Here is an 11,407-nt window from a genome sequence, read left to right on the forward strand (position 1 = left end):
AGGCATACTAGTGACACTCTGTTTATCTATGTATTCACACATGTATCATGTTTCTGGTTAATACAATTCTAGCATGAATAATAAACATTTATCATAATATAAGGAAATAAATAATAACTTTATTATTGCCTCTAGGGCATATTTCCTTCAGTCTCCCACTTGCACTAGAGTCAATAATCTAGTTCACATCTTTATGTGATTAGTTCATATCTCCATGTGACTAATACCCAAAGGGTTTACTAGAATCAATAATCTAGTTCACATCGCTATGTGATTAACACCCAAAGAGTGATCATGTTTTGCTTGTGAGAGAAGTTTAGTCTACGGGTCTGCAACATTCAAATCCATATGTATTTCACAAATTTCTATGTCTACAATGCTCTGCACGGAGCTACTCTAGCTAATTGCTCCCACTTTCAATATGTATCCAGATTGAGACTTAGAATCATCTAGATCGATGTAAAAAGCTTGTAGCGACGTACCTCTTTACGACGAACTCTTTTATCACCTCCTTAACCGAGAAATATTTCCTTAGTCCTCTAAGGATAATTTTGACTGTTGTCCAGTGATCTACTCCTAGATCACTATTGTACTCCCTTGCCAGAATCATGCTAACATATACAATAGGAATGGTAAACAGCATAGCATACTTTATAGAACATATGACTGAGGCATAGGGAATGACTTTTCATCCTCTTTCTATTTTCTGCTATGGTCGGGTTTTGAGTCTTTACTCAACTTCACACCTTGCAACACAGGCAAGAACTCCTTCTTTGACTATTTCATTTTGTCAAAATCTTGTCAGGGTATGTACTCATTGAAAAAACTTATCAAGCGTCTTGATCTATCTCTATAGATCTTGATGCTCAATGTGTAAGCATCTTCATCAAGGTCTTTCTTTGAAAAACTCTTTTCAAACACTCTTTATGCTTTCCAGAAAATTCTACATTATTTTCGATCAACAATATGTCATTCACATATACTTATCAGAAATGATGTAGTGCTCCCACTCACTTTCTTGTAAATACAGGCTTCACCTCAAGTATGTATAAAACCATATGCTTTGATCACTTTATCAAAGCATATATTCCAACTCCGAGATGCTTGCACCAGTCCATAGATGGATCGCTGGAGCTTTCTCACTTTGTTAGCACCTTTAGGATCGACAAAACCTTCTGGTTGCATCATATACAACTCTTCTTTAAGAAATCCATTAAGGAATACAGCTTTGACATCCATTTGCAAGATTTCATGAAATGCGGCAACTGCTAACATGATTCAGACAGAATTTTAAGCATCGATACAAGTGAGAAAATCTCATCGTAGTCAACACCTTGAACTTGTCGAAAACATTTTGCGATAATTCGAGCTTTGTAGGTAGTAACACTACTATCAGCGTTCGTCTTCCTCTTGAAGATCCATTTATTCTCGATGGCTTGCCGATCATCGAGCAAGTCAACCAAAGTCCATACTTTGTTCTCATACATGGATCCCATCTCAGATTTTATGGTCTCAAACCATTTCGCAGAATTTGGGCTCACCATCGCTTCCTCATAGTTCGTAGGTTCGTCATGGTCAAGTACCATGACATCCAGAATAGGATTACCATACCACTCTGGTGCGGATCTCACTCTGGTTTACCTATGAGGTTCGGTAGTAACTTCATCTGAAGTTACATGATCATCATCATTAGCTTCCTCACTAATTGGTGTAGGAATCACAGGAACAGATTTCTGTGATGAACTACTTTCCAATAAGGGAGCAGGTACAGTTACCTCATCAAGTTCTACTTTCCTCCCACTCACTTCTTTCGAGAGAAACTCCTTCTCTAGAAAGGATCCATTCTTAGCAACGAATGTCTTACCTTCCGATCTGTGATAGGTGTACCCAACTGTCTCCTTTGGGTATCCTATGAAGACACATTTCTCCATCTGTGTTTGAGCTTATCAAGATGAAACTTTTTTCACATAAGCATCGCAACCCCAAACTTTAAGAAATGACAACTTTGGTTTCTTGCCAAACCACAGTTCATATGGCGTCGTCTCAACGGATTTATATGGTGCCCTATTTAATGTGAATGCAGTTGTCTCTAATGCATGACCCCAAAACGATAGTGGTAAATTGGTAAGAGACATCATAGATTGCACCATATCTAATATAGTACGGTTACGATGTTCGAACACACCATTCCGTTGTGGTGTTCCAGGTGGCGTGAGTTGCGAAACTATTCCGCATTGTTTCAAATGAAGACCAAACTCGTAACTCAAATATTCTCCTCCACGATCAGATCGTAGAAACTTGATTTTCTTGTTACGATGATTTTCCACTTCACTCTGAAATTATTTGAACTTTTCAAATGTTTCAGATTTATGTTTCATCAAGAAGATATACCCATATCTTACTCAAATCATCTGTGAAGGTCAGAAAATAACGATACCTGCCGCGAGCCTCAACACTCATCGGACTGCATACATGAGTATGTATTATTTCCAACAAGTCTGTTGCTCGCTCCATTGTTCCGGAGAACTGAGTCTTAGTCATCTTGCCCATGAGGCATGGTTCGCAAGCATCAACTAATTCATAATCAAGTGATTCCAACAGCCCATCAGCATGGATTTTCTTCATGCGCTTTACACCAATATGACCTAAAAGGCAGTGCCACAAATAAGTTGCACTATTATTATTAACTTTGCATCTTTTGGCTTCAATATTATGAATATGTGTATCACTATGATCGAGATTCAATAAATCATTCACCTTGGGTGTATGACCATTGAAGGTCTTATTCATGTAAACAGAACAACAATTATTCTCTGACTTTAAATGAATAACAGTATTGCAATAAACATGATCAAATCATATTCATGCTTAATGCAAACACCAAATAACATTTATTTAGGTTCAACACTAATCCCAAAAGTATAGGGAGTGTGTGATGATGATCATATCAATCTTGGAACCACGTCCAACACACATCGTCACTTCACCCTTTAACTAGTCTCTGTTCATTCTGCAACTCCTGTTTCGAGTTACTAATCTTTAGCAACTGAACTAGTATCAAATACTAAGGAGTTGCTATAAACACTAGTAAAGTACACATCAATAACATGTATATCAAATATACCTTTGTTCACTTTTCCATCCTTCTTATCTGACAAATACTTAGGGCAGTTCCTCTTCCAGTGACTAGTCCCTTTGCAGTAGAAGCACTTAGTCTCACGCTTAGGTCTAGACTTGGGCTTCTTCACTTGAGCACCAACTTGCTTGCCATTCTTCTTGAAGTTCCCCTTCTTCCCTTTGCCCTTTTCTTGAAACTACTGGTCTTGTCAACCATGAACACTTGATGCTTTTCTTGATTTCTACCTTCGTCGATTTCAGCATCACGAAGAGCTTGGGAACCGTTTCCGTTATCCCTTGCATATTATAGTTCATCACGAAGTTCTAGTAACTTGGTGATAGTGACTAGAGAACTCTGTCAATCACTATCTTATCTGGAAGATTAACTCCCACTTGATTAAAGTGATTGTAGTACTCAGACATTTTGAGCACATGCTCACTAGCTGAGCTATTCTCCTCCATCTTGTAGGCAAAGTTCTTGTCAGAGGTCTCATACCTCTCGACACGGGCATGAGTATGAAATACCAATTTTAACTCTTAGAACATCTTATATGTTCTGTGGCGTTCAAAACATTTTTGAAGTCCCGGTTCTAATCCATAAAGCATGGTGCACTAAACTATCAAGTAGTCATCATACCGAGCTTTGCCAAATGTTCATAACGTCTGCATCTGCTCCTGCAATAGGTCCGTCACCTAGCGGTGCATCAAGGACATAATTCTTCTATGCAGCAACGAGGATAATCCTCAGATCACGGATCCAATCCGCATCATTGCTACTATCATCTTTCAATATAGTTTTCTCTAGGAACATATCATAAATAAAATGGGGAAGCTATACGTGAGCAATTGATCTACAACATAGATATGCAAATACTATCAGGACTAAGTTCATGATAAATTTAAGTTCAATTAATCATATTACTTAAGAACTCCCACTTAGATAGATATCCCTCTAATCATCTAAGTGATCACGTGATCCATATCAACTAAACCATAACCGATCATCACGTGAGATGGAGTAGTTTTCAATGGTGAACATCTCTATGTTGATCATATCTACTATATGATTCACGCTCGACCTTTCGGTCTCAGTGTTCCGAGGCCATATCTACATATGCTAGGCTTGTCAAGTTTAACCTGAGTATTCTGCGTGTGCAAAACTGTCTTACACCCGTTGTAGATGAAGGTTGAGCTTATCACACCCGATCAACACGTGGTGTCTCGGCACGATGAACTTTGGCAACGGTGCATACTCAGGGAGAACACTTGTACCTTGAAATTTTTAGTGAGAAATCATCTTATAATGCTACCGTCAATCAAAGCAGAATAAGATGCATAAAGGATAAACATCACATGCAATCAAAATATGTGACATGATATGGCCATGATCATCTTGCGCCTTTGATCTCCATCTCCAAAGTACCGTCATGATCTCTATCGTCACTGGCATGACACCATGATCTCCGTCATCTTGATCTCTATCAATGTGTCGTCACATGATCGTCCTGCCAACTATTGCTTTTGCAACTATTGCTATCGCATAGCAATAAAGTAAAGCAATATACATGGCACTTGCATCTTATGCAATAAAGAGACAACCATTAGGCTTCTGCCAGTTGCCGATAACTTTAACAAAACATTATAATCTCATACAACAATTTATATCTCATCACGTCTTGACCATATCACATCACAACATGCCCCGCAAAAACAAGTTAGACGTCCTCTACTTTGTTGTTGCAAGTTTTACATGGCTTCTACGGGCTGAGCAAGAACCGTTCTTACCTACGCATCAAAACCACAACGATAGTTCGTCAAGTTAGTGCTGTTTTAACCTTCGTCGGGACCGGGCGTAGCTACACTCGATTCAACTAAAGTTGGAGAAACTGACATCCGCTAGCCACCTGTGTGCAAAGCATGTCGGTAGAACCAGTCTTGCGTAAGCGGACGCGTAATGTCGGTCTGGGCCGCTTCATGCAACAATACCGCTGAACCAAAGTATGACATGCTGGTAAGCAGTATGACTTGTATCGCCCACAACTCACTTGTGTTCTACTTGTGCATATAACATCTACGCAATAACCTGGCCCTGATACCACTGTTGGGGAACGTAGTAATTTCAAAAAAAATCCTACGCACACACAGGATCATGGTGATGCATAGCAACGAGAGAGGAGAGTGTGTCCACGTACCCTCGTTGACCAAATGCGGAAGCGTTAGCACAACGCGGTTGATATAGTCGTACGTCTTCACGATCCGACCGATCCAAGTATCGAACGCACAACATCTCCGAGTTCTGCACATGTTCAACTCGATGACGTCCCGCGAGCTCCGATCCAGCAAAGCTTCATAGGAGAGTTTCGTCAGCACGACGGTGTGGTGACGGTGATGATGATGCTACCGACGCAGGGCTTCGCCTAAGCACCGCTACGATATGATCGAGGTGGATTATGGTGGAGGGGGCACCGCACACGGCTAAGAGATCAATGATCAATTGTTATGTCTATGGGGTGCCCCCTACCCCCGTATATAAAGGAGCAAGGGGGAGGAGGCGGACGGCCATGGAGAGGCGCGCCAAGAGGGGGAGTCCTACTCCCACTAGGAGTAGTACTCCTTCTTTTCCTAGTAGGAGTAGGAGAGGGGGAGGAAAGGGAGAGGAGGAGAAGGAAAGAGGGGGGCGGCCCCCCTTTCCCTAAACCAATTCGGTTTGGGCCTTGGGGGGCACGCCCCACACTCCCCTTGCTGCCCTCTATTTCCACTAAGGCCCATGTAGGCCCATTAAGCCCCTCGGGGGGGGGGGGTTCCAGTAACCCCCCCCCCCGGTACTCCGGTATATGTCCGAAACCTTTCCGGTGTCCGAACATAGTCATCCAATATATCGATCTTTACATATTGACCATTTCGAGACTCCTCGTCATGTCCATGATCATATCCGAGACTTCGAACTACCTTCGGTACATCAAAACACAAAAACTCATAATACTGATCGTCACTGAACTTTAAGCGTGCGGACCCTATGGGTTCGAGAACTATGTAGACATGACCGAGACACGTATCCGGTGAATAACCAATAGCGGAACCTGGATGCTCATATTGGCTCCCACATATTCTACGAAGATCTTTATCGATCAAACCGCATAACAACATACGTTGTTCCCTTTGTCATCGATATGTTACTTGCCCGAGATTCGATCGTCGGTATCTCAATACCTAGTTCAATCTCGTTACCGGCAAGTGTCTTTACTCGTTCTATAATACATCATCCCGCAACTAACTCATTCGTTACAATGCTTGGAAGGCTTATAGTGATGTGCATTACTGAGTGGGCCCAGAGATACCTCTCCGACAATCGGAGTGACAAATCCTAATCTTGAAATACGCCAACTCAACAAGTACCTTCGGAGACACCTGTAGAGCACCTTTATAATCATCCAGTTTCATTGTGACGTTTGGTAGCACACAAAGTGTTCCTCTGGTAAACTGGAGTTGCATAATCTCATAGTCATGGGAACATGTATAAGTCATGAAGAAAGCAATAGCAACATACTAAACGATCAAGTGCTAAGCTAACAGAATGGGTCAAGTCAATCACATCATTCTCCTAATGATGTGATCCCGTTAATCAAATGAAAACTCATGTCTATGGCTAGGAAACATAACCATCTTTGATCAACGAGCTAGTCAAGTAGAGGCATACTAGTGACACTCTGTTTGTCTATGTATTCACACATGTATCATGTTTCCGGTTAATACAATTCTAGCATGAGTAATAAACATTTATCATGATATAAGGAAATAAATAATAACTTTGTTATTGCCTCTAGGGCATATTTCCTTCAAAGACCCTATCTACCAAATCCTGGTAGTTATTGAATGTTGCCACCATCAACTGCATGCTCAGCTCATCATTCAGCCCTTCCATAAACTTCTCCTGCTTCACGACGTCTGTGGCCACATCATCAGGGGCATAGCGGGCTAACTTACTGAACTCATCCACGCACTGCCCCACAGTACGATTTCCCTGGCGTAAGTTGAGAAACTCATGCTTCTTCATGCTCATAGCTCCAGTTAAGACATGTGCGGTGCGGAATGCTTGCTGAAACTGATCCCAAGTGACATTGGTATGGGAAAAGTGGTTGTGTAATTCTCCCACCATGAGGCTGCGGGTCCATCCAGTTGGTGTGCGGCAAAGCGCACCTTCTTCGCATATGTGCTACCTGTGGTGGTCAACTCCCTTCCAATCCTGCGTAGCCAGTCATCAGCAACAATCGGCTTGGTGCTACTGGAAAACACCGGCGGATTCAACCTCAGAAAACGAGCTAAGTTGTCAACTGGAGGTGGCGGCGGTGGGTTGTTGTTGTTGTTGTTGCCTTGGTTCTGAACTAGCAACTGCGTCAAGGCATTCTGTTGTTGGATCAACTTGGTGAGCGCCGGTGGGAAGACAAATCCGGGGTCACGTCTCGGAGGCATCTAATGGGTTTAGAGGGGAGAGTTAGAATAGAATGAGGTCTAAAGAGAAAACACTACCCATATGCACATGAGACAAACACATTCATATCACACCACTCATTTCAAACAAGTGCATACAAACGATCTAACTACCGTTACAAAGACACTCAGACTATTCTATATACATGGGGGGGGATTACTACTGATAATATGGTGGTCGACTAGAAATTTTGATCGGTGGAAGACTCCATGATATCCGCTCTAGCTTCGTCTTCGTAATCATCATCACTACTATCGGGGTCGGAGTCAGTGTCGTCGATGATGATGTAGTCCTCGGGATGGTTGTCATCTCCTCCTGGCGCGGGGTCTCCCATGAATACTCCTAGCTTCCTCGTCAGGTCGTCATTCTTTTCTACTAGTATTGCGATTTCCTCCTCATATCCGTCGCGTGTGGACTTGAGTTCCTCTTCAAGCTCCATGTTCCTAGTCATCAACTTCTTCAGATCTATCATGCTTGCGCACATTTGGTTCCCCTGGCGACGAATGTGCTGGTTTAACTCCTGGATGAAAGCTGCAATGGACTTGTCCCTCCTGGTGCTGATCATCTCCCATTGCTCATATCGGCGTCCTTAAGATCCTTGTGATAAACTTCGCCAATGCGTCCCATGACGATGTGGGCTGCCATGCTCTTTTCTAGACTCCAGGTTGGTGCATCAAAGAAAAACTCTATGGGCTCAGTAACTGGCATGAAGGTCCTTCCTGGAACATGGACTCGAATCATCCAACGCTCCTCTTCTGGTAAAGTGGCAGTGTAGGTCCCGGTGAAGCTTGGTATTCCAATGTTTAGGTACCTAGTGACTTCCTTCAAGTGTCGTCCAAAAGGGGTGTCTTCATCCGGTTGAGAAAACTTGTTCCTTGGCTCTGCCATCTATAGAGTGGAAAATGGAGAGGAGTCAGAAATGAGTAGATAAGAGTGACCTATAGTTTATCTTAGTGGTCGCGTCCTACAATCAACGTGTGCTTTGATACCATCTTGTAGCGATCCAACCTCAAACGGTCGAATCTCTGTGCATAAGTGTCATCCCTAGATCGGTAATGCTGACACACACAATACTTGAAGGATTTATAACAGAGTGCAATCACACACTTATTACATCGATAGTCTCAAAACAGATCTTATTACAATAATATGGCTTAAGGCCATCTAACGAAGATAACAACGGAAGGCTTCGAAGGTAAAGCGAGTCCATCAACTCCAATGGCATAGTTGAGTGCAAAACAACAATCTAGCGCACCTTACTCTTCGTCTGAAAAGTCTGCAACATAATACGTTGCAGCCTGAATACGGGTCAGCACATGGAATATGCTGGCAAAATAACACTGTAGAGCAATGAACATGTAACAACAATAACTATATGCATATGTGGCTGGTGGAGGCTCTATGGTTATTTTGTTTTTGCGAAAAGCTAATTTTTTCCTACAACAAAGAATATATTTTCTTTAACTATCATGGTAGTTGATAAACATTGAGAAGGTTCCTCCAACTCAATCCCAATTAAACAGTATTAAGAACCCAACCAATTAATTTAGAGTGATGAGATCAAATCAATAATTCAAGATCCAGATACTCAAGATGCCCATAACCGGGGACACAGCTAACCATGATTAGTTTGTACACTCTGCAGAGGTTTGCACACTTTTCCCCACAAAACTCGATCTCCTCCATTGGATTTCTCGCACTACATGGTGTTTGAGAAATGGATGATCGAGACACAATATTTCAGAAGCATTAACTCTTTACTCTGGGTAGACAGTACCACCTACATCCCCTACATCTACTAGCCTACCATTGAAAGAGGTCACACAACATACTCAACTATGCCAGAGCCCATAATGGCTTGTGGCTGCACACGGAAGTTTCTAGCATGAACAATCTTATGATCCCTTTGAGTTTGGGTGGCATTCCATAGGATGATCACACGGGTACTCCGGGATATCCTAGGACAACACTGGATTCTCCAGGTGCTCGCAACCAATCCACCCAAATGTGTATTAAAGTAGCCACCTTAAGTTAACCATTAATAATGCTCTCACATCCGTCATGGATCTCTCAAACCAAACCACGTCTACTAGCATAGCATAGCAGTATAAGCATAACATAGAAGTAACTCCCAGGGTTTGATAATAAGGGCAATATGTTCTACCTCATCATCTACTTCCCAATACCCACATGTTATCAAATCTTACTCATGCAATGTTTGAGGGTTGAAACTAATGCATAAAAACTGGGTAATAAAGGGGTATGATCAAAGTGTTACTTGCCTTGCTGACGATCTACAAACCCTAGAGACTCGTAGTAGCACCGTTCGCACTCCAGAAATTCTATTGCAAACAAACAATAGCATACATAAGCACTCAAGCATAGATGCAATGGTAAAACTTAGATGAGAAAGTCCAACTGAAGGTTCAACTGAAGTGCTTCGATTTGCAAAAAGAATCAATCGAATCGGAGCTACGAAACTCAAACTACGATCAAAAGAAAATTCGAATTCAAATCTACTTGCAACCAAATTTTAAATTGTCAAAATCATGTTCAAGTTGATTAACTAGAAAGAGGGGTTCAAGATGAAGATTTTGGCGTTGGTTTCACTGGATTTGGATGAACGGTTAAAAAGTTGCGAGGGTTTGAAGATTAGGGGCTAATCTGCGATAAAAATAATCGCGGATAGGTCCCTGGCGAAAATAAAATAAAAAGAAAAAGACTCGTTCGTTATCAGAGACAAACGAACAAACGCGTTCGCGAACAGAGGCGTTCGGGCGAACGTCCGCTAAATAGAACCGCACCGAGAAAACCGAGAAAACCCTAAAAAACGATCTAGCTCTAAACCGAAAAAAACAGTGACGTTTTTCTTAGTGATTCGCGGGCGGCGGCTCCGGCGGGGCTGTGGCGGGGCGGGGCGGTGTCGGCGGGCGGCACGAGGTGGCGGCGTCGACACGGGGCGGCGGAGCGGTGGCGGCGAAGCAGCGGCGCGGTGGCGGAGCAGGCGGCAGAGCGCTGCTGCTGCTGCGGATTGGGGAGGCGGCTGGCGATGTGGGGAGGAGGGGCCGGGGCGGCTGCATATAAAGGGGCCCCGGGGGGTCCGACTTGGGCGAGGGGGTGCGCAGGGCGGTGGCGATCCGGAGTCCGGTGCGGACATGGGCACGGCGCGAGGCGGCGCGGCGCTGGGCCGGCCCAGTTCGGCACACGATTCTTTTTTTCTTTAAATAAATTCCACTGGAGAAAAAATATCCTAAATATATAGGAAAAAAACCTAAAAATGCCAAAATCAATTTTCGCTGTCTAAATAAAATATTTAGAACAAAGTGAACATTTTTCTGGCCTAAAAATGCAATTTTGAAAAATTACATATTTTTTCTAATTCAAATAAAATCCAAATAAAATATTTATTTGAATTTAAAATCTTTCCTCCAATATTCCCCTGTGATTTGAAGAGGTCATATTATCTTCACTCATTTATTTTAATATTGGAAATATTTCAGAGAGAGAAACTATTAAAATCGAAATGATCCTCTTTTCAAATTTGAGAAAATTCAAATATGAAAATAAAAGAAACCTCCAACTCTCTTCTTGGGTCCTTGAGTTGCTTAAGATTTCTAGGATCACAACTAAAATATAAATAAGATATGATATGCATATGATGACCTATGTATAACATCTAAATTGAAAATTTGGGATGTTACAAAAGGTACGCTACCCATCGTACCCCTCTTTTTTGCTCACACGTTCGCGAAAGCCCTGCCATTGTTTTACCGGATTCGATCAATACAACACAATTTGATT

This window comes from Triticum aestivum, chromosome 4A (genome assembly GCF_018294505.1).
Source record: "Triticum aestivum cultivar Chinese Spring chromosome 4A, IWGSC CS RefSeq v2.1, whole genome shotgun sequence".
In the NCBI taxonomy this organism is placed as follows: domain Eukaryota; kingdom Viridiplantae; phylum Streptophyta; class Magnoliopsida; order Poales; family Poaceae; genus Triticum; species Triticum aestivum.